Consider the following 21,450-nt stretch of genomic DNA (forward strand, 5'->3'; position numbering starts at 1 on the left):
ATCAAGTATAGAAGACATTCGTGATTTGAGTAAAATATATTCAATGGGGGTAGCAGTAGGTAACGTAAAGATGTTTTTTTAGCAACAGTTCTCCATTGTAACCAAGCTAGTTGAATTGTTTAGCGCACATATCTCAGAACCATATAAAAGTACAGGGCAGATTTGTGTCTTGCATAGTATCAAGACAGAATGTAAAGAGTATCCAGCATCCTCTTTAGCAAGTCGAGAGATGGCCCCCCCATGAGCTGGTGAATGTTTACTTTAAGACCCATTGGGCCTCATTACAAGGTTGCCTGTAAAAAAAAGGTAAATTACCGGCATGCCGGTTGCTACCGTTTCCGTGTAGCACTGCTGCCGGAATCTACGGTAGATTCCGAGTCAGCATGCACACGCATTCCGGCTTCCCGGAAACGCTAGCACCAGCATGCCGGTAAACAGCCCGTACATTTTTTTTGGTTTGTTTATTTGTTTGGATAATAAAATCATCCTTTCAAATACACATATACAAATACAATTAATTTCAACAATACAAAATACATTTCAAATCAATTTCACAATTATAACATATGCACCATTTCCATAACTATTCACATGTAACTTAAAACTTCACAAAGTAAGAAAAAGAAGGATAAAAAATAAGTGTTAAGATGCATGCTTTACCTTAGGTTTTTTTTTTTTAAAAAGTCATTGTTACATTTCATTTTTTTTTTCAATGTGTTTCCTTGTCCGTCATTTCATCTTTTGGAAATATTGCATCCAAGAAGCGAACAATCGCCACTCGAGTTGCCAGTTTAGAGCAATTGAATAATCTTTGCCAAATTTCATTACAGTGATTGCTCTCTCTATGATTCATAAAGTGATTTTGGCGTAAGTTAATGAGCATGGGGAATACCATTATACAATGCTCCAATGTTTCTCTTTCACCCTTGTCTCTGCAAAAGCGGCAATAGTTTAATTCAATTGGAATTTGTTTCCTTCTAGCCATAATCTCTCGGGTTGGCCACAAGTTCAGCCTGGATATCAAGTATTGACTGCATATGTATGGTGATGGACATTTAATGAGATAGTCAGCCATTGTCCGATATCTTTTGTGTGCAAACAGATAGGGATCAAAATCTTTATATTTAAGGCAGATTGTATGATTTTCAATCCAATCATGTTGGAATACTTTTTGTTTTGCTCGCTGTGTGTTATGGATAAGGAGGTCCAAGGTGACCGATGCATCAGCTAGTGCATTTAATGTGTAATTACACCATATCTTGGTAAATGCATGTTCACGAGCCAAACAGACCCTAAACCCCCGTGGGGCTTACTCGATGCCGCAGACATTGACTCCGGCACCAACAACGCCGTAATTACAGGTAATACCGGCACCGGAAGAAACGTCATCGCGCCGGAACGGGAAATGCACCGGCGGCCATTATAAAAACACAATCCATTGCAATCCTCATTGTACAGGAGTGTTACTGGATAACCAAGTATATACCAACACTGAGGAACATGTCAGCTAGGCAAGCAGCCGTCCGTCGCCGCAAAACATGCTGGCAGACACACTTGTGGAGCATGCTGATGTGGTGTTCTGTGCTGATCTGCGACGCCCAGCACAACTAAGAAAGAAGGCCATTTGGGAGGAAGTGGCTTGCAAAGTCTCGGCGGTGGGGACAACACCCCGGACGGTCCGGGATTGTAGGAAGAGGTGTCCGCAACCTTCTCGCTGCAGAGCGCAGCAAGGAGCTGGCCACAGGAGGTGGTGCGCCATCCCCCATCAAACTGCAGGCGTGGGAGGAAACCTGCAGCACCGTCCTCCACATGGAGAGCATAGAGGGAGTTGGAGATGCAGAAACGGGAGCAGCGAATTCCGATGATGCCGGTGAGTGTCCGGGACCGTAATCCCAAATTCACATCCCACACCTTGTATCCCCAATGCCAATGGTCAAGTCCAAAAGTCACGTAAGTGGGCCAAGATCCCTGCTGCCATTTGACCCACCAACAACCTCCTTCAAAACAAGTACAATGTACGTGGCAGGAAGACAAGAAACAAACCCCACTGACACACCCCACATGTCCCTTGTATTGCCCACACAAGTACCATATGCATGCACATAGAAACACATCACTGTCCAACTGCTGGCTTCACCGCCGTGCACACATCAATGACAACAGTCGCACACTTTCACACCCACTATGTACCTTCCTGCAGAGTCAACTTCAACGCAGCAACGTCCACAAGTGAAACACATCTGTTTCACAATCAAACTCTATATGTCGCACAGCACCTGTGGCATGGCCACAACACCGAACCGGCTAGACGCCAGTACCCCAGCCAACAGACACTGCGCCCTCCATTTCCGCACCACAAAGATGCTCCCACACTGCATCCCCCACACATTCATGTGTGCACCATGCCCTCCACCATGTCCATGACAATGCACATGACTCTGAATGTACTAGCATTGATGTGTGTCAAATGGATTCACACCCATTATTGATGCCCTGCCTCACTGTCCCCCACAGGCACATAATCTGACAGTGAGGGTGAACATGCCACCGCACCCAGGTTCACTGCAGCATGTTTCCGACGCAGCAAATCCACCACCTCTAGCCAGGAGCAAAGCACCACCACGGCAAGACCAGAGCGCGCCACAACATCTTCCGCACAGCCCCCTCCCCCGCCACCAGGAAACACCTGCTGCCCAGCAGCCACCAACACCAGCTGCACAGAGGCCCCAGCCGCCAGCAGCAGCTGCGGACAAGCAGCCCCGGCAGGCTACAACACCTGCGGCCAAACAGCCCCGGCAGTCTACAACCCCTGCGGCCAAGCAGCCCTGGCAGTCTACAACCCCTGCGGACAAGCAGCCCCAGAAGTCTACAACCCCTGCGGCCAAGCAGGCACATCAGGCCACAACATCTGCGGCCAAGCAGGCACATCAGCCCACACCTGCGGCCAAGCAGGCACATCACTGAATCCCCATTCCAGAGCCTGCGGGAAGAGCCTGAATCCCCAGTCCAGAGCATGCAGGAAGAGCCTGAATCCCCACCATCCAGCCAGGCACCCAAACCTACAACACCAACAGATGGCTCTGGAGCACACAGCACTGTGGAGGCCAGTGGGCCCGACACAGAACGATGGTGGCCATGAGGACAAAGCTGTGTTCATGCCCCCAGGCCCTCGTAGCCCACCTCCCTTGCCACTACCTGTACTCCGGCACATACAAGACATTGAGGGGCGCCTCACTCGGATGGAAGGGCGGCAGCAGGCAATGCACGCCTTGGTCACCCAGTACCTCACTGAGGCACAACTGACATGGCAGACTATGCAGGACTCCATGCGCAACATGCGAAGAATGCTCGGCAGAGCCACGCAGGGTGTTTACCACCTGGCGAGGCATGTGCAAGAGGGAAATGGAGTGATGTTCAATATGGCTGAGTCAATTAACATGTTGGTGGCCGCTATCGCCGGACAACGGCACATCACCACCACACTCGGCTCATCCTCTAGCACAACACCCACCAGTTCCATAACGAGTAGCCTTGTGCGTCAGTCACAGCGACTCAATCGCCCGCCAGAGGCTCACCCCATCCTCCAAAAAGGGGGCATAAATAGGCCAAGTGACTAATGCATGTGGGGAGGGAGTAGTTGGGAAGGGGTAGTGGGGGAGGGGGTGTTGGGGTATTGGGTGTGGGGTTAGTAGGGGAGGGGGTGTAGGGGTATTGTGTGTGGGGGTGGTGGGGGGGTCAATTTAACGGGATAGTAGTGTTAGGCAAAAAATTGAAATCTGTACATAGTTTATCCTTATTCAATACACCTGGTGTCGCAAAAAAACATGACTGAACATTGCTTATTGAGTGTGTGTCTGTTCAATCATGTACAGTGTCCAGTGTGACCCAAGCCCAGTGCTGTGTCTTTTTCAGTCCATCAAAAGTAGTGGTCAATTAAATCTTGCTGTGTCGCATGTCCATCATTGCCATTGTGGCGCACAGGAATTCCAGCATCTTCCTCATCCTCATCCTCAGGTGGCATCATGTCCATGTCAGGGGGACGTTGCGCCGGATGCACATGTTGTGTAGCATGGCACATAATAGCACAATTTTGCCCACCTTCTCAGGGTCATAAATGAGCCCTCCCCCTGACGTGCTGAGGCAGCCGAACCAGGCCTTCAGCAGGCCAAATGTCTGCTCAGTGGTGATACGAGTGCGTGCATGTGCACGGTTGTAGGCCTCTTCATGCCTGTTGTGTGGTTGCCTGATGGGAGTCATGAGCCAGCCCATCAGGGGATACCCGGCATCACCTGGATGGGAGCAAGAGAAAGAGTACTTGTGATTAATTTGTTCATTCCATGTTAGCACTGGCTGTATAGTGTTCATAATAAATTCAACTAAGCACAGGGATTCATAACTGAACATGGCATGTGTCATTCTCTATGAACCCGGTAAGTGAATGTAGGGCTGATCCATGGGGGATGGGTGCAGTTGCTGTCACATGGCCCATTCAATGTAATCCTGCAAGCTCACAATTCAAGTACAACAGACCACAATGGTATCAGATTTCATTAATGTGTTACCAATGGAAATGGACTGTGCATATACAGTGGCAACTCACACATTTGCCTAATTTGCTTCATGTAATACAGTGGTATCCCCAGTATGCATTCAACATATACAGGTCTCCATGTACATATCTATCGACGCCTTCCCCCATATGACTAGATCAGATATCCATTGGTAGTATTTATCACGGGTGAAGGTTTACGTAAATGTAATACGGATGGGTGGGTGTTAGCATGGTGGAACAAAGCTACATTGGATGAGTCCCGCACCTCTCAATCATATCTTGGTGGTAGTCAATGATTGTGTTTTTATTCATTTTCATACTTGACCCATTCTACTTGGAGGTGTCCCTTAAGGTGACATGCCAGGCATACTGATCTGCGGTGTACCTGTGGACTGAGTGCAGTGACTTATTTTTTCTGTGTGTCAGATGGTTTTCTCTCTGGCAGTGTAGCATGACTCGTGAATTGCTTTGCTGAGATCATGTATTTCATGTATTGTCACTACAGAGTGGTGCATTGTGGTACATGTGGTTCATGTTTTGTGATTTTCCTGATACATGTGCTGGTGTGTGCACTGTGTCTGTTGATTGCATGTAGACACGGCTGTGAAGGCCTTGTACATCTGCATGCATTCGCTGTGTTGCACATTCTGTTACATTTAAAAAAAGGTCACAGTTGAAGGCACCCAGTATGCTGTGTGTGGTCCTGTTACATTCAATGTGTGTGGTTTCATGTTCTGCAGGTACGGAATGATGAGGTTGCTAGGTCTAATTCCTCATCTGACTAGCCTTCTATTGCCCTACCGAGTCTGTCTGCACTTCAATGCATTCCTGGTAATGTTTACGGGTTTTTGAAGGCGTGATGATGGATTAATGCATGCAGTGTGCACTTGTGCTCCTCATGCATGCAATCCTATGCTATGTTCCGACACCCCTCATGGCCCTGTGGTTACACTCACCTAGCAGACAGGTTGCCTATGCTGGTAAATACCACCCCCCCCCACCACAATTCAACACCCCTCATGGCCCACCCAGCAGATAGGTTGTCTATGCTGGTAACTGCCCCCCCAATTCAACACCCCTCATGGCCCACCCAGCAAACAGGTTGCCTATGCTGGTAACTGCCCCCCCCCACCCAATTCAACACCCCTCATGGCCCACCCAGCAGACAGGTTGCCTATGCTGGTAACTGCCCCCCACCCCCACAATTCATCACCCCTCATGGCCCACCCAGCAGACAGGTTGCCTATGCTGTTAACTGCCCCCGCCAATTCACCACCCATCTTGGCCCACCCAGCAGACAGGTTGCCTATGCTGGTAATTGCCCCTCAACCCCCAATTCAACACCCCGCATGCCCCTGTGGTTAGACTCACCCACAGCCAGGTACGATGTCCAACGTGTCGTGCCATGTAGCAGGGCAACGTGGAGTTGCGCAGCACAATGGCGTCATGTGTGGAGCCAGCAAATCTTGCACAGCAATGCGTGATTATTTTGCGTGCTTCGCACACCATCTGTACATTCGGGGAATGGTACACGCTTCCTGTTGTGGTACACTACCTCCACACAGCATGCCGGACAACTAGGTCCACATGTGTACAGTCGAGCGCACCTATTACATTTGGCATGCCTGCAAGTGCATGGAATGCTATTTTGGTTGCATTCACCTCCTCCGCAGTCCGTGGTAAGCTAATGTAGTTGCATGCGTGGGACAGGAGTGCAACTAGCACCTGGTTGAGCACACGGGAGAAACAGGGTTGGGAGATTCCATGCAGCTGCCCCACTGTGTGCTGATAAGTGCCGGTGGCAAGGAAGTGTAGCACAGACACTACCTTCAGCAAGGGGGGGGGGTGGCTGTCCTGGATATTGATGAGGCTCACCAGGTCATCATGTATGAGGTCCAGTATTGTGGTGATGGTGTCCCTGTCCAGCCGGTACAGGGGTAAGATTGAATGGGATGGCCCTTGGGCGAGGGATTGGTGGCTGCCTGTGGGGTACAAATGCCTGCACAATGGGTATCTTCTGGCCCATTCTCACCCTCATTCTCCTCCTGCGCCTCTGCTGCATACTCTGGCTCACTGCCTTCTCAAAGAGTAGCTGTGCAGGCATGTCCTCCAGCTCCAGTACTGCTAGTGCTAATGGTAGCATTGTGGATTTGGGAGGGGTGAGGTGTGTGGGAGTGCTCCTTTTGTGCTGTGCCGGACTCAATTGCCTCCACCTGTGCGGATTGTGTGCACCTGTGGCAGGTTTCTACACACCAGATTCCTATTAACGGTTGTTATGCGATGCCGGTGTTTACAGCATCATTGTATCCATTATTACCGGCATGCCCATCTGTGCACCTCTTAATGCGGGCCTAATTGCGGCATGCCGGTGTCACTGTCACGGCTGCCGCGTGTCAACGATGATACCGGAAACGGTGTGGCCGGCCACAGCGGGTGCCTGCCAGTACCGGTGGCACTGGCATCGCAACTCTGACTACTCCGGTCCAGGAAAGGATGCCGGTACGATGATACCAGCATCGATTTTACCGGACCGGCAACCTTGTAATGAGGCCTATTATGTCGATGTATCAATTCAGCCGCAACAATCAAAAGGTGAAGCCAAGGTATGTATAGGATGTAACTTGTTCCACTACTTGATCATCAAGTCTTAACATACATCTTTTAGAGTTCCTATTTCTAGCTAAACTGAATACCATGACTTTGGTGTTAGCAGTGCTAATAACAAGGCCATTTAATCCAGCATATTGTTGGAGCTTACCGAATGTACATTGGAGGCCCCCAGGCGTACCATTGAACAGGGCTAGGTTGTCAGCATAAACTAGACATGTTATTTTATGGGCCCCCAGTCTCAGAGGATTAGCGCTAGTATTCTTCAGTGCCTCAGACAAATCCCTCAAATATAAATTAAAAAGAAGCAGGCCAGGATATAGCCTTGCTTAATACCTCACCTAGTGTCAATCAATTTATTAGAAGTGCCTTGAGAGGAGGTTCTGATTCTAACTTTAGCAAATGAGTAGAGAGAGATTATCATTTTGAGTAGCCCCACCGGGATTTCCCGATTAACCAATTGTTGCCATAATCTCTCTTCAAAGATGGTGTTGAATGCTGCACTGGAGTCGATAAATGTGACATAGGTATGCTGATTCCTAATGAACCAGGCATATTAATCCTGTTTCAGTGGCCCAAGTGCTTAATTCTAGATGCAACACACTAGCAAAGATCTTTAAAGGGGTGTCAAGCATGCCTAAGAGCCTATAATTGCTTGGCTCCTGTCGCGACCCTTTTTAGTTTTGGCTATTAGGTGGCACTTTAAGTGCCACCTCTAAGCCTCAACTATTGTCATGGGAATAGGAGCTTGAGAGAGAGAGATGGCATATGAGGAGGGGCACATAGCCTCTGCAGAGATGACATGAGAGGCGGGACATATAGCCTTTAAGTCAGACATGCCAAGTCTCCTGCAACTCCAGCAGAGGGATATGCTATGTTTGCTTTTCTCCCACCTAAAATAATCCTGACCCCAATGCAAGCCTATGGGAAAATTAATTTCCTTCAAAACATCTCCCTCCCAGATGCTTCACAATCTTGGCATCTATGTTAAGCCATTGTATTTTTTAAGTCAGTGGACATTTTTACCTCCAGAATAGCGGGTGCTGCTTTTTCTATGTTGCTAAAACACTGTAAAACACTTTTTTTTGCCAACACAAGTTAATACATACTTTTAAGAACCAAAATATGATGTACATTTCTAGTTGCAGCCTTGAAATAAAACAGTTACCATTTTAAAGGTGAACATGCCCATATGCTTGTGTGTCCAGTGTTTAGTGAATGGTGAGTGATTTGATTGGATTGGATGTGAATGGTGAGTTCGTTTGTGATTAAATGTGAAAAGGGAGCATGTTTCTGATTGGATGCTAAGTACATGCATGTTATTGTATGTAGAGCATTTATGTGTCCCCCCGCCCCCTGTTGTCTGGCCCCAGACATCCCTATGACATCTACAGGGTATCTATGCATACTTTTGTGGGACTCAGAGTTACACACACACCACAGTCACAGTGACTGTGAAATCGTAGTATAATTACCACCCCAGTCACCATGCAGCCTTAGGATGGAATACTCACACATAAGGGACGTGTGCATACATGCCAACATTCTGTGCATAAAAATCTGTAGGAATCTTAAAGTTTCAAAAATATTGAAAAAAAAAACAAAATCGGTATTTGTTGACACTAAATCGGTAGGCGGTAGGACTGCTTAAAAAACAGTATCCTACGGCCTAAATCGGTAGGGTCGGCAAGTATGTAGCAGGTGCCGGAGAGAGGGGCGCTGCGTTGTGCAGCTACGCTGAAGAAATAGCATATTGCACTTGCAGGCGGATGGAAGTGGCGAGACTCGCGCAGGGCGGGGCTGAAACGTACGGCAAGCTCACACCTGCCAGAACTCATTAGGAGGAGTGGCTCGCCATTAGTTCGGCGGCTCGCCCCAGCATGTAGATGACTGGCACCGGAGAGCTGAGGTACGGTGAACCATGTGGCTGTTGATATCCATAAGTGCTGGAGCGGATCTCACAGGCGCCTCTGACAGTCTGGGGAGATTGCACTGGCGCACTGGTCTGCTAACTGCTGCCAGTAAGAACACACCATTATAAAAGCAGCAGCTTGGACACATCCCCACTGAAGAACGTTCCTCGGATTCTGTGTACTTGAGCACCCTGCAAACTTGACTGAACAGGCTGCTAAATCCAGGCCACAAAAAAATAAAAAAAACGTTTTCTTCAAAAATCGGTATTTGTTGCCACTAAATCAGTAGGCAGTAGGACTGCTTAAAAAGCGGTATCCTACAGCCTAAATCGGTGGGGTTGGCAAGTATGCGTGTGGTCACTGTGTCCAAGACCCTTCCACCCCAACCAGTGTGCGGTCTCTGGTGCTCACATATGACAGCCACACAGAATGCAGCCCATGTGCTCCTACCCCACCTACTCTGCAAGTTAAGTAATCACGCAGCCAGCCTCTGTGTGGTTCAGGTGCACTATGCAGTCTTGGAGGCCCTCACACGCCCACCTAGTGTGCTGTATCAGGTCTGCTTCTGCCACGGGCACTATGGTATATAAAAAATAAATATTCACAACATAATCACTTGTTGTCACTCAGATCATACACTCATGGATGCTGTGTCTTGATAAAGGGGCTGCCTTTGTCCACACCATCACAACCCAAACACCGCTTCAACAAAGACGCGGACACAGGAGCACTTGCAAATACGTCCTTTACTTTTCACTCCCCGTAATATGACTGAACTTCTCTTATGTCATTTCCCTCTTCCCGCCCCACTCCTGCTCCTAACCCCAAACACTAGACAGATTGGCTAAATGCCACAACCCCATAAACCCCCTAAACCCCATTTTAAACAAGTCAATTCACTTTACCCCATTTCCTCAATGAGTCTCCTCGGCCTCATCCTGGCCCTCTGCGGTCTTTGATATTGTGGCTCTTGATGGTGAGACCTATTCACAGGCACAGAATCAGCCCTGCCATCACAGTCCGATTCTTCCCCATCACAATCGGAAGAATATATGTCCTCCTCTTCTGTACGTATCCTCCTCTGCCTCCAACCTTCATTTGGCATTTTCCTAAAGTGTGCGGAAATTCCTGGTCACTCGCCGTTGGTCCCCTTCTGTGGTTATAATGGAACGATTTCTTCTAGTTATGATCAAGGGATCCTCATGGAAAGCAGCAGTGTGCTTGGTGGATTGAGGGTTCTTTACTACCACCACATCACCCACTTCTCGTTGAGACGTCCTCACTCCTCACTTGAGGTCAGTATTCCTTTCATATTCTCCTTTGCGACTCCATCCTGGGCCCTCATGATGTCATCCTATGGATATTTCTCTGATTTGCTTGGGAAATGGGGTACCTATGTTTCTTCCAAACATAACTTCAGCAGGACATTTTCCACTGAAGCTATGTGGTGTGCTTCGATAGTCCTGTAGAAGCTGATGCAGCACCTGTTCATAGGGTTGTCCTGTCAGATGAGATATTTGAAGTGCTCGTTTTAGGTTTCCCATGAACCTCTCAATTGTCTCATTCACCTGAGGCCACAATGTGGTCACCTTTGTGTGAAGGAATCCCATGTACTCTGCAAATGTCCTAAAGTCCTGGCTTGTAAATCGAGGCCCATTATCCAACTTCACCTTTCTGGGGATACCATAAGGAGTGAATATCCTGTCCAGAACTGGTATGATGTGATGTGCTGCCGTGGACGCCACTATCTGTGCTTTTGGAAATCCCGAATATGCATCCATCAAAGCTAGCATGTATATACAACTTCACCCCACACCCACTCCGGTAGCTCAGTCATTCATAGTGGTTCAGGGAGTTTTGCTGGTGTGATGAGATAGCATATGGGACATTCCTTCAGTAGTTCCTCTTCTAGCACGCCTCGGGAACCATATTTTCTGCCATAGTATCCTCTTGGTTGACACAATCCTTCCTTGCCCGCCAGAGGCCAGTTCCACCACTTGTCGCCGCAAAGATCCTGGTATGACTAGTTTGTTTCCCTTGAGACAGGAGCGTCTTATCCGACACTGCCAATTTGTCTTTTACTAACAGCAAGTTGTCCACATCCCCCTTCACCTCCACTGATCTTGTTGACCCCTCTCCTCCACCCCTTTTCCACTTTCCAGACTGAAGGCCTTCAATGATGATTCTCAGGGCATCTTGAGCAATTTTTATCAGATCCAATCCTTGAGACATCGCCTGCTGTATGACATATCTAATGTACCTATCCCCCACCAATGTTTCAGGTACTCTGCCTTTCTCTGGTGCCTTCACAAGAAATCGGCTGGATTTTCCTCTTTCCCAGGCCTGTGAATAATGTCAAATGCATAGTCCTGAAGACGGAGACCCCATCTGGCTATGTGTGGTGGCATTTTCGCATGGGAGTTGTCATATAGAAATAGTAATGCCTGGTGGTCTGTGAGTATTGTAAATGGCTTCCCATATAGGAATAGGTGAAAGTGCTCACAGGCCAAGCGCTCTTTCTCAGCCTGTGAGTAGGCCTGTTCGGTCTTTGATAAGCTTCTGCTGGCATACAAGATGATGTGTCTCTGCTGGGCATTATCATCTGCCTTTTGTCCTAAAATAGCACTGAGTCCCAATGGGCTTGCGTCCAAAGTCAGTTCAGTATCCCTTGTGACATCAAAATAAGCCATGTTCTCTGCCACAGATATCCAGTCATGAATGATGGTGAAGCCTTCCTGACACTGCGTGGACCAGCGAAAGGGCACATGTTGCTTTGTGAGTGCCCTCAACGGTTCACTAATCATGGTGAAGTCCTTTATATATCTTGTGTAATAGCTTGCCAGCCCTAAGAAGGATCTGAGCGCTGACACATTGGTTGGAGGGGGTGTCTCATTCAGTGTCGCTACTTTTTCAGGATCTGGCATCAAGCCCAAGGACCGTATTTCTTCAGCACTAAAATCTTTCCACTGGCTCCGAGTTGCTGCAAGGATCAAGTCCAAGACCCTATGCATCGTTCACAAGGCCTTCTGGGTCCGGGCCCGCACCACATCCAACTCTCTCTTCCAAAATACCTTCCTTCTCGAGCCCTTCGCTCAACTACCTCTAACTTTCTGTGGGTCAGACCAGGGACGTCATTTCACCAAAAAGCCAGGGGTAGCGGAAGTGACATCACAATGCTACCCCCCAAGAGTGACATCACAGGTAGTGATGTCATTTGGCCATGCCCCGTGTCACATCACAGGGACTGGTGTCATTTGACCACACACCCCCACGTGACATCACAGGAAGTGGCATCATAAAGCATTATGCCTCAGTACACTAAGAAAAATATGGTTACGATATCACTGTATTGTGACATTTCATACAAGAATGGATCATCATATGTAGCAGTGTGTCAAGGTCCATGTTGCAATGGGAAGTTTATGAACCCATATACCCTCTTTATGTGGATCCGCCCTGTTATTTCAACAGGACTACAGAGCGAAATCACATTCTGGGTGGACAGCGGCAGATAGGCGGGTATGGGGATAGGGGAAAGCCAGGATAAAAGGGGAGAGGGAGAATATTTCACCAGAGAACATGTATTCTTCTAGTCGATGGCATCCGCAGTCTTTAATGATTTTGGCACTTACCCCATTTTCTTCTGATTTGACAGTGTTGTGTTGTACTGTTTACAGTTATTTCATGGACTTCATTACTCCTGCACAAAACAGCCAGACGTCTCTGATTTTCATCTCCTTCAGAACCTACAACTAATTTTAAAATGGGTTTGATTAGTGCATTGGCAAATACTGCTACCTGATCATCTTCCAGTATCTCTTCAAAGTGCTTGCATAAGTCAAGAGGAAAAAAGTTTTTTTTTTTTGGACACATAACCCTGGGGAATCAAGGCACTTTGATTTAAGAATATGGTTACAGAACAGTTACATTTACATGAAGTGCTTCAGGTTGCAGTGTTAGAGCAAAATAGGAGCAAATACATGGTGCCAGCCACATGTTGGATGGCGGCAACTACCCAAAGTTCGTAAAATGGGTGAGTGTCATATACATGGAATTATTTTGTCAACAACTTGTTTTTTGAAAAATGTTCTTGTCATTTGTTTTTCAAGTTAAATAATTAACCCTTTTGTGAATTAAGAATATAAAATGTATGTTTTCCCTTCTTTTTAAGAAAAGACAGCAATTATATCTCTCCTGAAGATCCTTTGTGAAACTAACAAAGGTCAAACACGTGTAGAGAGAAAAAATGGAAAAAAGTGCTGTATATGAAATAAATGAGAGAAGAAATTGAAAAAAGTGCTGAATATGAAATAAATACACCAAGGATTTTGAAAAAGGAACCAAGTGTGAAGAAACTTATTTGACACTCATAAGAATTTGAATATTTTAAGGGGAGTCGCAAGTGGAAATGTATAAAAATTGAAAAATGACTTAGGTATTGACACAATACCACAGCTGACAAACCCTACAATCATAAAAAAGCTAAAAAGAAAGAATTCGCCGGGAACAAAGTCCAGTAAAGGTTGCCAAAAGTGTGTTTAAAATGGCGGCAACTGCACACAATTGCAAGGTCAAAATCAGTAGCCGAATATATGGAGCCAATATCCTATTACGTGGAGGCAGCTTCACCCATATGTATGATCAATATTAACAGACAAAAGCATGGTGCCAACCCCATGTTACAGGTGGCGTGTACATAGAGGTGCGTAGTTAAAATAAAAAAAGCAAAAGAATGGTGCCCGCCTCGTGGTACACAAACACACAGGTGGCCAACGGGGGGGATGGGGCTTCAGACAAACACACAGGCGACTAACAGGGGGTGGGGGGCTCAAACAAATACACAGGGGACTAACGGGGGACATGGTGGGCTAAAACAAACACACAGGTGACCAACAGGGGGTGGGGGCTCAGACAAACACACAGGCGACCAACGGGGGTGGGGGCTCAAACAAACACTCAGGCAACCAACGGGAGGAGTGGGGGGGTCAAAGAGACACAGGTGACCAACGGAGGTTGGGGGGCTCAACCAAACACTCAGGCAACCAGCGGGGGCGGTGGGGGCTCAAACAGACACTCAGGCAACCAACGGGGAACGTGGTGGGCTCAAACAGTCCTGGGAGGATAGCTCAGCGACAATGTGCTCGCTTGGGAAACAAGACAACATGAAGTTCAACACAGGTTCGATCCCGGGGTCCCGCTTAGAAACCTCTGGGTATTAAGCGTGTTATAAATACGCACAAACAGGAATTACTAACTCTTGTCTCGGGAGGATAGCTCAGCGGCAGCGTGCGCGTCTTGGAAGCAAGATGACACGAAGCAACAACAGGTTCGATCCCCAGGTCCGCGCTTAGAAACCTCTGGGTGTTTAAGCGCGTTATAAATACGTAACTAAGACAAAAAAACCACAATTACGCACCTAAGAAAAACAAACAATTCCTGTAACAGCGCCTCGATGCCTGCGGGCTGTGTGAGCGCGTTATAAATGTTAAATAAATAAATAAATAAAAACAAACACACAGGCGACCAACGGGGGTGGGGGCTCAAACAAACACTCAGGCAACCAACGGGGGTAGTGGAGGGCTCAAACAGACACACAGGTGACCAACGTAGGGGTGGGGGGCTCAACCAAACACTCAGGCAACCAGTGGGCGCGGTTGGGGGCTGAAACAGACACTCAGGCAACCAATGGGGTGGGTGGGGGGCTCACCTCATGATCCAGGTACCGAACAGGGAAACAAACAGGGCCTTAGAAGGTGGGCCTTGGGGTTTTGCGTCAGAGACAGGGTGGGTGGCACTTCTGTATGTAGTGTGTTTTCTTTTTAAGTTAAAAAGCCGAAAAAGTACTATCTTTTTTGGCTGCCAAAGAGTCAGTCCACCTCCTTCCTTCCTCAAAAGAGAGAGTGTGGCATCCCGTGCAGGGACTTTACTGGACAAGTGATTGCAATTGGTTCTTGCAGAGGTCAGAGTGCTTCCCGCGTTGCTTTTACTATTAGACAACCATTCCATTAACCGCAACGCTTTTAGTGAACTGCTCGGAAAAGTCAGCCACATACAGGCTTTACTTTGGGTGGACAAGTGAGGGCCCAGACTGAGGACTCCACCAGTAGAGAGGCGCCTGTCGATTACCGAAATAGCTTCAGCAGGCGCAGGGCGGGCAAGGAAGGAGTCCTGCTGGCGGCTGCCTGCTGCTGCGGCCGCAGATGGGTTGGTGAGGCGAGCATGTTGCAGCACACACCTCAGCCTGGGCCTGCGGCAGCCGGCGCCACGCGGCCATTTGGAATACCGCCGCGGCTCGGCAACTCGGCATTAGCCATGCCGTGACTGTCCCCAACCCAGCAGCACCCGACCCATCTCAGTCATGACACACTGACTCACACTTCAAATACTTACCGTTGCTTTGCACTTGCAGCAGGGAACATAGGAGTCGGACTCGGGCGTGCCGATAAACAAACCACATGGGCAGTGCTGCTCTCCCAAAAAGGAGGAACCAGGGAACGCGGAAGCCGCTGTGTAGTGAGCTGTGGCCACGCCCCCTCCCTCTGATTGGAGGAATGCCAGAGGTCACAAGAGATTGACAGAGGTCGCTGCCCTCTGGTGACCCCTAAATGACATTCCTGGGTCAGACGCTTCGCCAGGCAGAGTGGGGGGCAGATCACCAGAGGTTGTAGACCTTCCTATTCTACTCTGCTTTCTCTCTCTCCCTCCCTTGCTGACCTACCTGTCTGCTGCAGTGACTGGTTACCTGGCTACCCTCAGAGCATAACGGGTACCAGGCTCCTCCATGATCAGTATCCCCTGCACTGCCTCTGGGCCACAGCGCACATAGGGGCTGTAACTGCACCCTCTACAGTCCCCTACCTCCCTACACTTACCCAGAGCTGCGCTGCCCTGGTTGCACTTGCTCAGAGCACTACTGCCCTGATCGCACTTCACCTCCCTTTCCCTGGCACTTCCCCCCTACCTCCCCCATGCACGTTGGCGATGTTGCACTTGCATGATCTGAATGTCACAAGGCTTAGTAAGATAATTTGTATTGTCCCCCCTGTCTTCCCTCCCTTGTCTTGTCGCGCCTAGAAACACTTGTGTACAGGTGCGTAATAAATGACTAATCATATCTCATTACTTTTTCCGAGAATGTATGTCCAAAGAAACAGGGCCTCTTTCCCGAAACTCGCACTTTTCCATGTTGAAAGTGAGATTTGCCACCTATTGTGCCATGCACACCCTGGACAGTGTGTGTCATCGTGTTTTTCTACACTGGTGCCAAAGACCAAAATATCATCACTTTAGGTGATGCTGTTCGGGATGTGTTTGATCATATTCGGCTTGAAATGCTACTGCCACTGAAGAAACACCAAAACATAACTGCTTGTACCTAAAGAGGCCACGGTGAGGCACAAAGGTGGTGGTGTAGTCGCTTTCTTGGCTCAGTACTGTAAGTTAGGCATAGCATCAAAGTAAGACAGACAAAAGTGATCACAGGTCAAGGGTGTTTATTAAGCTGTAAAATGGGTGAGATAAACGCCTAAGCTAAACCTAACTAAGATGGGAGCAAGCTACAACCATCAAATAATAATAATCCAGTCCTAGTGGAGTCTAGTCAAATAAAAAGGGCCTATACTAAAACACCTACTGCCAATCCTTACTGCAACATTACAAAAGAGTGTGGGATAATGTTCACAAGAAAAGAAAGCAGTGTTCACAAAATATTAAGTCAGGATGTTATGGCCGGGATCTCCCTTTCCCACATTTTTAGCACGGGACAAGGCGGGACTCCTGAGCACAGCACACTCCTGTACACAGCACAAGATTACAGTTCCTTTTCTCAGTATCAGGGCCTTCTGTGTCCAAGTCTCTTCTCATGCAAAGTCTCTTGCTTCAGAGGGCCTGATACACCAAAACAACAAAACAAAAGTTCCTTCTGTTATCCTTTACGCCGGGTGATTACCCTTTCACCCTAGGATCCCCCTCAGCCGGGCTCTGATTCTTTTTCAATTGTCAGTCTCCCTCAGTCGGGTTAAGACCAACCAGAGCGCTTGCCGATTCAAACAGAGACTTCCAAAGGGCGATCTCGTCTCGCTGGGTCACTCTGTTAACCTACGGCAAGCGCAGCCTTTTTACCATCACAGTTCGCACAGCATTCCCCTCAGCTGGGCGCAAACGCCAGTTCCACTGTGGTAGCAAAACCTCTGCAATGTGTCAAGGACTTTCGATTGTACAAGAGATTGGACTCGACCCCTGTATGACCACCTTAACAACACCTTATACCAGCCTTCCCTATGGCCTCTTGGTACCTGTAGTTTCTTTTACTCATAATGTTCAACACATTCTCTTTGTTCAGGTGAGGGGTACCAGACAGAGACCTTCGACAGAGCGCCCACGTGTCGCTGGACCACTCTGATTCTGGTACCAAGATTGTTCACACAAGACTTCTTGTCTATTTTATCTTCTTACTGTTGCTACTTGCATCCTTCAGCCCAACACAAGCCGGCTGACTTATCAGCGTCTTCCGACTCACCGGCTGTGTTGAGCTTATTGGCAGTTCCTTTTCCACTGGAGTCAGGGACGGTACCTCGATGGCCACCACGTTTCCTGGCCCTGGCTATCAGTGCGGGAGGGTGCCGTGTACTGCGCACATCTGTGGCACCACCTGCCAGCTGCGATTCTCAGTCTTACGTATCTTTTGCAGGTCTGGGTTGAAAAGGGCATAGACAACTCCCTCCTTGATGTCCTTTCAGGTCTTGCTGCCTTTCTCCTCCGTTTGAACTTCCGTCCCGGAATAGCTGCTTCCGTGTGCGTTGTGCCTTGCTCCGACTGTGCTCTCGTGCTCCGCCTTGTATCCCTATGGGGAAGGGAAAGGGTAGTCAGGTGTGTGTAGTTGTCGGTAATTGTCTGACTGTGCCTGACCCTTGTGTTGGGACATGTCAGGTAAACGGCTCGGGTATTAGTCTGTTGTCGTTCACTCTGTGGGAAAGTGTTCGGGTTGGAAAAGGGGGAGGTAGTTTCTAAGGATCCTACTTGGCAGGATGCATAAAAGGAAGTATTGGGAAGGGTATACTACGTCTCACCCTTCAGTGTCCCACTTCCACTCTCTGAAGACCCCCCTCCAGGTGATTCTCCCCCACTGGTCCACCCCAAGGAACTGGATCCAATAGCGATGGCCACTTGGATGGCAGATCCCCGGGGAGTAGCAGGTGAAACACCTTCAGGTTTCTCACAGTACCAGCTGATGGTAACCTTTGTTCAGGTCGAGCTTGGAGAATACTTTGGCTCCGTTTAGTAAATGTATCATATCAGTGATACAGGGGGGTCAAATGACGTTCTCTTTTTATGGCTTGGTTTGGTCTCCTCTTGTCTACACAAAGTGTTATATCATTTGAACCTTTTTTCGGCATCAGCACGATGGGCAACACCCCAGGTGGGTCCGGATGCTGGTTCAATTACATCCTGTTCCAATAATATGTGCAGCTCCTCTTCTAGCTGTCTTTGGATGTTTATGGGAATGACTCGATTGTGTTGGGCCACCAGTGGGACACTTTCATCTATATTGAGTCGGATTTGTCAGTTATTTAGCTTCCCAATGCCTTTCAATAGAGTTGGGAACAGTTGATCAATCTTGTGCACCGCGTCTATGTATTTATTTACCGTAAGTCTGTATAGCACGTGTACCAGTCCCATGTCAATGGCAGTCTTAAAACTCAGAATGCAGACGCACTCTGTTGCGGTTGCCATCACGTGTACAGGGATTTGTTTCTCTTGTGCTTTGTATCTGCATGTTGCTTCTAAGTATCGAATGCACGGTAGTGGGGAATTTACTCATGTGGGTAGATATCGACTTCAAACGGTCAAAGCTTTGGTGCTTGTGGTAGGGTCTTGTACGCGTGCTCACTTATAACGTTGACGGTGGCTTCGGTGTCCACTAGAAATTCTGTTTGTATCTCATTCAACTGAATTAGTATTGTGGGGCTGTGTTTGGTGGCCTGTTTGTTGCCCAATGCATACAAATACCTTTTACGCCTCGGTTCTCCTTCTGAGGAACTGAGTCTAGTCTCTGATGATGACTGTTCTACTAGGTAACTGACATGGCACCGGGATCTCCTTAGTGGTCGTGCTGTCGACATGCGATACTACCGTTGTTTTGTTCGTGGTGCAGTCTTTGAGTTTTCCCAAGCCATCACTCTCACTTTCACCCTTTGCTGGGTTTCTTGACATCCTTTAAACAGACATAAAGTGGTTCTCACCCCCACACGGCGACCAATGTTGGCCCAGTGCCGTGCATGTGCCTTCATGCATGAATTCGTACCCACGTCTGTAGCAAAATGGTTCAGCTTGGGCTTTGGGTGGTGTAGTGGCCATCTTGTGTATCGCCTCCGGTGCTGTTGTGAAAATGTACGTGCTGCTCATAGCTTCCACCTGTGATTCCACGGCCAGTTCTGCCCTTAGCAGCATTAGGATTTCCTCTAACGTTCTAGAATTTTGTAACAGCTTCCTGTGAATGTTCTGTGACTCACATCCAGCAATTATCTGTGAGCGTAGTGCTTCGGTATTGGAGTAATTGTTGAGGTCACAGTGTTTTAACTTGAACCTCAGCCGCATTACAAACATGTCCATGGTTTCATCCTTCAGTTGTTTAGTTGAGTGAAACACGTGCCGCTCATAAACTATATTGCTGTTGGTGAAATACGTAGCAAGGGCCTTTTTTCATCCTTGAATTGTATCTGTGGAGTCACTTGGAAGCTCATCAATGATGTTCCTGGTTGCGGGCCCCACTGCCAGCTTCAGTAGGCATTTCTGTCTGTGGTTGTCCATGGGCAACATCGCACCCACATAAAAGTCAAAGTCTCCATGTTGCTGATGTCGGTGACGTCGAAGACACCAGGCAGTTGTAGCGCAGAGTTCATGCACTCTGGTTGTTGCCAGCATGGGCTGCGTGACTGGCACTGTGGCGGGAATTTCACGGTCCAACATGTTGATGGACACACCATGTTGGGGCCCAGTTGGTGTTTCCGCTACTTGTCACTCAACCTCCGTGTGCAAAGGGAGGGAGGGCAGAGTCTTCCTTATGCGTGCCAGGTGTCTTCTAGGCAGTGATTTTCTGTCTGAATTCTGCGTGCCCTTCTCAGGTAGCAGGCCTTAATTCCTGTGCAACGATGGCTGAGTTGGTTTTTGGTGCCACAAGTCTTGGACAAGTGCGCCACTGTGTGTATTACACACAGCGCGCTTCTCTTTTGCCGCTGCAGGACACCTGTTCTAGCGTTTCTTCCAATGGGGGAAGGGGCCACCTCGCCTCTTCTTTCCAGGCAGCCGCATCCTTTCAAATGCTACGATGAGGCCTCTTCATTGCTGCACCCCTCGGTGTGCAACAACTTCCGCCGGGGGGCCCTGCACACGAGCACCACCAGATACTGCAGCAGGCGCGGGGGCACCCACTCAGCGCCAATGCTGTATCCTGACAGAGGGGCTGCCTTTATCCACACAATCACAACCCACACAGTGCTTAAACAAAGACACGGACAGAGGAGCACTTGAAAATATGTCCCTTACGTCACTTCCTTCTTTCCGCCCCACTCCCCGGTCCTGCCTCTAACCCCAAACACTAGACAGCTTGGCTAAATGTCATAATGGGTACTTTACACTTTGCTCGCTGTGGAATTTCAAAAGCATTCATGCCCACTGTTGGGGGCGGGTCAGAGCCCCCACGCGGTCCCGTAAGCCCCTTCACCCAAGGACTCACACGGGCACCAGTCCTTCCAGTTCGGGCTTCCCGGTCGCTCTACCGCGGCCGGGAACGCCCCCTTTATTTATACAAACTGCGGCGGCGTGATACGTCACGCCGCCGCGTGCGCCCGTCATCGGGCGGCGCCACACTCCTCCTTTTCCGGGAGGAACAACAGAACGCAATAACATTAACTTTATTAACCAGAAAATCACACATCTACTTTAAACGCTACTGCACACCCAAAGAAAAAACCCCTTTAATGTCATCCACCCAGATCTGCTCACCCCAGTTCACTAGCCATTTGTCCCACGACATATTCGCTGAGGTAGGCAGGTTTCCCTCGCCCAGCCCTCTGGGGGTACCTCCTGCCTACCTCCGGCACGTGACGTCCTTCCACCGCCTCTCCCCGGACGGGGGATTCGGGCACCGCTTCATAGAGGCCTCCGTCAGCCGGCGTGTCTGGTGGATCCGGTTCAGGTGGGGTGTCAGTTCGTGGATCACCCAGCTTCTTGAAGAAGCTCACGTTTCGGGTGACAGCTGATCGTCCATCCGAGGCCGTCACCATGGACCCCTTCACCGCCACTACATCCAGGGGCTCCGGTTCATAGGGGAGTGATAGCTTCCCGTGGGGGTGTCGATTACGGATGAGGACCTCATCC

At 48.7% G+C, this 21,450-nt stretch overlaps 1 long non-coding RNA gene across 1 annotated transcript in view; it reads right to left on the bottom strand.

Moving 5' to 3' along the window:
- Positions 1-562: 562 nt before the first annotated feature.
- The window catches only part of LOC138488564 (uncharacterized), a 178,572-nt gene continuing 157,684 nt past the window's right edge, over positions 563-21,450 (bottom strand). Inside the window, exons 4-5 of the long non-coding RNA XR_011274681.1 lie at positions 12,705-12,824; positions 563-4,289 (exon numbers count right to left, since the gene is read on the bottom strand). This is a non-coding gene — a long non-coding RNA (uncharacterized lncRNA). The remainder of the gene's footprint in view (positions 4,290-12,704; positions 12,825-21,450) is intronic.

Source organism: Ambystoma mexicanum, chromosome 9 (assembly GCF_040938575.1).
Source record: "Ambystoma mexicanum isolate Mex_15411 chromosome 9, UKY_AmexF1_1, whole genome shotgun sequence".
Lineage (NCBI taxonomy): Eukaryota > Metazoa > Chordata > Amphibia > Caudata > Ambystomatidae > Ambystoma > Ambystoma mexicanum.